General features: G+C 33.5%; 1 protein-coding gene across 1 annotated transcript in view; it reads right to left on the reverse strand.

Moving 5' to 3' along the window:
* Nucleotides 1-6000, reverse strand: part of LOC145665510 (uncharacterized) — a 32819-nt gene that overhangs the window by 24539 nt on the left and 2280 nt on the right. The window lies entirely within an intron of this gene.

Raw genomic sequence — 6000 nt, forward strand, 5'->3', positions numbered from 1 at the left:
ACGTAAACTAACGATAAACTAACGATGTGATATGAAAAACTTTTGAAATTCGTTTGTGGGCGGGGAACCGTGAAGTTGGCCTGCCCATTTATTTCTCGAATAAAATCGTTATTTTTGCGAAACTAACGATAGTTTTAGTAAAACTAACGTAAACTAACGATAAACTAACGATGTGACTTGGAATTTTATGAGAATTCAATATGGGCGGGCTAATTCACATTTGGCGGGAAACTTTTTTTCTTGAATAAAATCGTTATTTTTGCGAAACTAACGATAGTTTTAGCAAAACTAACGTAAACTAACGATAAACTAACGATGTGACTTGGAATTTTATGAGAATTCAATATGGGCGGGCTAATTCATAGTTGGCGGGAAACTTTATTTCTCGAATAAAATCGTTATTTTTGCGAAACTAACGATAGTTTTAGCAAAACTAACGTAAACTAACGATAAACTAACGATGTGACTTGGAATTTTATGAGAATTCAATATGGGCGGGCTAATTCATAGTTGGCGGGAAACTTTATTTCTCGAATAAAATCGTTATTTTTGCGAAACTAACGATAGTTTTAGCAAAACTAACGTAAACTAACGATAAACTAACGATGTGATATGAAAAACTTTTGAAATTCGTTTGTGGGCGGGGAACCGTGAAGTTGGCCTGCCCATTTATTTCTCGAATAAAATCGTTATTTTTGCGAAACTAACGATAGTTTTAGTAAAACTAACGTAAACTAACGATAAACTAACGATGTGACTTGGAATTTTATGAGAATTCAATATGGGCGGGCTAATTCACAGTTGGCGGGAAACTTTATTTCTTGAATAAAATCGTTATTTTTGCGAAACTAACGATAGTTTTAGCAAAACTAACGTAAACTAACGATAAACTAACGATGTGACTTGGAATTTTATGAGAATTCAATATGGGCGGGCTAATTCACAGTTGGCGGGAAACTTTATTTCTCGAATAAAATCGTTATTTTTGCGAAACTAACGATGGTTTTAGCAAAACTAACGTAAACTAACGATAAACTAACGATGTGATATGAAAAACTTTTGAAATTCGTTTGTGGGCGGGGAACCGTGAAGTTGGCCTGCCCATTTATTTCTTGAATAAAATCGTTATTTTTGCAAAACTAACGATAATTTTAGCAAAACTAACGTAAACTAACGATAAACTAACGATGTAGATAAAAAAATGAAAAATTCGTTAGGTGGGCGGGACAACTTCACAGACGTGGTTGATTGCAGTGGCGGCCGGTGGATTGTGGTTTCGGGTTCTGCAGTACGAACGATCGAAGACAGAAGATATAAAGTGGACTCATTGACTAATCAGCATAACTCTAGATGCAAATGCTATGTGACATGTTAAATTAAATAAAATTCTGTTTTTTAAAAATAAAAAAATGCAGAACATTTAATCCGATTAATCACCTTAATTAATTAGTAAGTTCATTCTTCTCTCTTTGATTGGAACAAATCTGCCTAATACATGCTGGTTGAACTCTAGTATTCTTATTGTCAGGTCTTTTTCGATGGAAAGCATAACCTATGGTGATAACCTTTCTTGGGACATTCAATTTCTTCAAATTGTCAATTCTTTTTGATGTGAAAAAAAACTTTTCTTCTTTTACTGACGCCATAGGTACAATTAATATTAATTTCAGAAGCTTTGTAGATTTACTAAATATTTTTTTCTAGATTATTGTGAACAATTCATTCTAGCAAACTCAGTCCCTGACAGTGATTCTCTTCAGTGTATACTGAAGAGAGTTCGTAGCAGAGATAAATGTTATAAAAAATGTATATTGAACACGCTTTATTCACAATTTATCTAGGAAAATTGAAAATAAATTGTGAAAATGTATCTAGTGTATACAACATTACTGCCATAAGGTGTCATGTAAATTTAAACCGTTTTTTTTTTTTTTTTTCGAACACTCTCCTAAATTGCACTTTGCTTGTTTTGTCTAAGCCATGTCTTTCTGTAAATTTTTCCTCGGTTGAAAGCTGGGCATTTTCTTTGTAAGTTATTTACAGAAGTCATGGTATACAATTCATTCAGAATTTGTAGGTTATGTACAGAATTAAAGCACACACAATAAAATTAAATCTAATAACTAATAACCAAAAGAGCTGATACAAAAGAGATACTGGTATATCAATTGCGAATGTAACATATTCATACATAAGGCTGTCAATTGGCCGGCTTTTCATTGGCCTGGCCCGGAAAAATTGCTGTTATTTTGATTAAAGCCGGTGACGGGTACAAACTTCTCACCAGCCCCTTTATAACTTTTTTTTTTTTTTTTAATTTGTATCTAGTTCGAAGTATAGATATTGAAAAGTAGCTGTCTTTCTGTAAACTCAAAACTGTTACCTTTCACCATCTATCAACGATTAATATATTTTGTTCACCTGTTTAGAAAATTTTAGAGAGATGACAGGGACTGTATCAGATAAAATTTGAAATTTACTTTCAAGGAATTTTATACATTTATTAACAGTGGAAAAGGACTTCTTAAAGCAATTTCCTATAGTTGAAGTAGAGACTATATGTTTAAAGAGTGAATTTCATTTTCCAAATCCAAAATTGTCACATAAAGATTATTATACCTTTGTTCATCTGTTTCGATAATTTTAAAGAAATGGTAGTTACTGGTAAATACAATAAATTGATCAATGCCAATTGATCAATTTCAGTTCCTCATTTATAGCACAATGTATCTATTAAGCTTATTAGTGAATGTTCTAAGGACATACAGAATATATGTGTTAATGCACTTTTGCTCACGATAGTACATTTCCTTTCCATGGATAGGTCCGAACAGAGATACTTCACGCTGAGACCTATATCATAGAGAAGTTTGAGGAAGTGCCTTTTTTTTTTTTTTTTTATTTTACAGAGTTGGCAACCCTATTCATATGTCAACACACACACACACACACACACACACACACACACATGTGTGTAAAAGAAAAAATACATTCCAAATCATCCGTCTTGGTTGTTACGCAATGCACGATGAACATAATATACTTCCACATGAGGCGAAACAATGTTTATCAACATTCTGGAAAGCAACCTTGAAACCCGCCAGATACAGGAACAACTGTTAGCTGGAAGGGGTCCAAAGTATTTGAGGAAGGTCCAATACGTCTACGTAATAACGAACCTGTCTTATACTGTACCCAAAAAGATAAGTAATTCTTAATTACCGTCACCTATATTTTTAGAAAAAAATGATAGAACGATTATTTCTATAAGAAAAGAAAGAGTACATGATGAGGCATAAAATAAAATATTTAGCCTACATCAATCATTTCTCTGTTAAACAAGTATAGTTTGTTAGGGAAGTCTACAAATGTTGCTCAAGTTTCGAAATTTTTGGGAGGTCCGGACCCAGTGGCCCCCCCTCGTGGCTACGCCTCTGAGCATTGCTAACTAGTCCCAAATTCAATGTGGCGTTCCCCACCATATAGTTCTGTCAAGAGTATAAAATATACTTATTTTATAAAAGAAATATGTATATACTAAAATACTATTCACAGAGGGGGGAGGGGATTCTGCATATTGACTTATTAATATTTGGTTCACAAATTACTGTAGAAGAAACCTTTATTATCTATATAAGCTAAGAATTAACTTGTAAATGCGGATCTACTTTCATTTGATTTTTCCTCTACTACATAGTTTCTATCTTATTTTGTAATTCTGCTATCATTTTTTTAAATTGTCATTATATTGATTTGCTTCAGTATAAGTACCATAATTTAAAAATATGAATGCATAAAAACAAATTCCATTTGTTAATTGCTAGTGAAATAAAATTCAGAAAGCTTATTTAGCGCGAAAAACCTTCTCATTCACTGGAAACCGTGCTGTGTTGCAGAAGCACTGCAACGACCAGACCCTTTAACTTCTGAGATAGGGGAAAGGAGACTTAACATTTGCTCCAATTCCCGCGCTGAAGGAATCTGGTCGTTGCATGCTCGCTGCAACACAATATAAATTAGAGACTCTGTGACTGATTATTTTTCGCTTTTTAAAACGGATTAATGAGACGGACAGTTACAGAAGTAAAAAAAATGTTATTTCAAGTATATATAGGAGTATTAGGAAGTATTTTTTCTGTTCTTTACTACTATTGCTAATAATATTTTTTTCTGGAAATACTTTACTGCAACACTAACATTAGCCGCCACTGGTTGATTGATTGATATGTATTTACGTCATTTGTCAAAAGCAATGTTTTACAGAATGAGTATTAGAGTTTAAGTTGGATCTGAACCACTGTAATGCATTTGATGCTCGCTCACCAGGAATCAAACCACAGAACCTCATGCATCAAAGATCAAAGGTACGTTCGCTAGCTACTAGATCAACAAAGAGAGCAATGACTTTTGGGGTTCAACACGGAAACATTAAAAAGGGACCAGAGATTCATTGTGACTTTTAATGACATTTCATCTTTTCTTGAGAAATAACACAAGCTCTTATTGCAATTCATATATAAAAGACGAAATCCTGAGTGAATAAGTTCGCACAGGCCAAACCGCTTAAGAGTCTTCATCCCGGCGAAACTAAAATACCGCTTATTTTACAGTAATTATGTGATATCTTCAAATAGATAAAAGATAATTGAAATATGGAACGAGAGCGCCCTAGACAATATTATTTTGCGTGAGGTACCGTTATCACAAGTCACCTAATGGCTTTCCCTTTTCAGCTGTTTAGAAACGCGAAAATAAATGCAGATTTTCAAAATGGCTGGAAATCGAAAGCAGATAAGTGAGTCGTGATAACAGTTTCTCATGTAAAATAATATTGTCTAGGGCGCTCTTGTTCCACATTTCGATTATCTTTTATCTATTTGAAGATATCACATAATTACTGTAAAATTAGTGGCATTTTAATTTCGCCGGGATGAAGACTATTAAGCTAGAAACTTGAAATCGAGGCAGTAGATAAGATTTGTGACGTAGGGTATCACTAAAGAAGGATTTTTTTTGGGGGGGAAGAAATTCGAAGAAAGGAAGGGAGAATAGGGTGGAAATTATTTTAATAAGATGACCATCTCTCCGAATCCGTTAAGGTTTAGAGACTTGAAATTTTGTATGTGGATTTCTCATTTAAAATAATTTGACATGCGTTCCAACGTTTTTTGATACCGGTACTTTAGTAAAACGGAGATAAGAGAATTGGAAAGAAAGAGGGGCGGGGATTGCAATTATTATAATAATATATCAATATCTAAGAAAGTTTGAAGGTTAGAAACATGGAATTTGGTGTATGGACTTCTCACTTAAAATAATTCAATACGTATTTCAGCGTTTGTGATATTGTACCTAGAAGGGAAGAAAAGGGGTGGGAATAATAATAATAAATATTATTATTATTATTATCATTATTATTATTTAAACGTTTTTTCCCACTTAAGGTAGAAGAGAAGGAAAAGAGGTGGGGGTTGTTCACTAAAATGTCTTACGAGATGTTTGAATTTCGTGACAGAGTTTTAGCTCAATCCAATTCTATATGAAAGACACAGAAGGAAGAACGCGAAATATTGTGCCATAGTAGCACGTAGAAACATTTGCTATATTGTGCAAGGCCGTATGCCGAGCAAAGTGGAGATCTGGACGCGAAGGCCCACCTAGACGAAGGCTAGTATAATATAATTTTATTGTTGTTGTAAGCATAGCTATGTTGTTGTAATAATACTATGTTTCGTGGACAACACAAATATATAAATTAATTTAGTATTATTCTTTATGCATGTACAGTATACTTTTGTTATGTATTTTTGAGTAGATCGAGCCTGTCTTTTTATCTAACTGTTGTCCCGCAATTGTTATTCACAATATAAATAATTAGAGAAAATTGAAGCGCTTGGAGGATAAAGGTGTTATGTAACAAATTGTACTTTTCGGGAAAATTGAATTTCACAACTATGTCTGTTAACGTACGTCCTTCATCGTCTCCAAATCCCTTCACTG

Source organism: Thermobia domestica, chromosome 11 (assembly GCF_964235325.1).
Source record: "Thermobia domestica chromosome 11, izTheDome1.hap1.1, whole genome shotgun sequence".
In the NCBI taxonomy this organism is placed as follows: Eukaryota; Metazoa; Arthropoda; class Insecta; order Zygentoma; family Lepismatidae; genus Thermobia; species Thermobia domestica.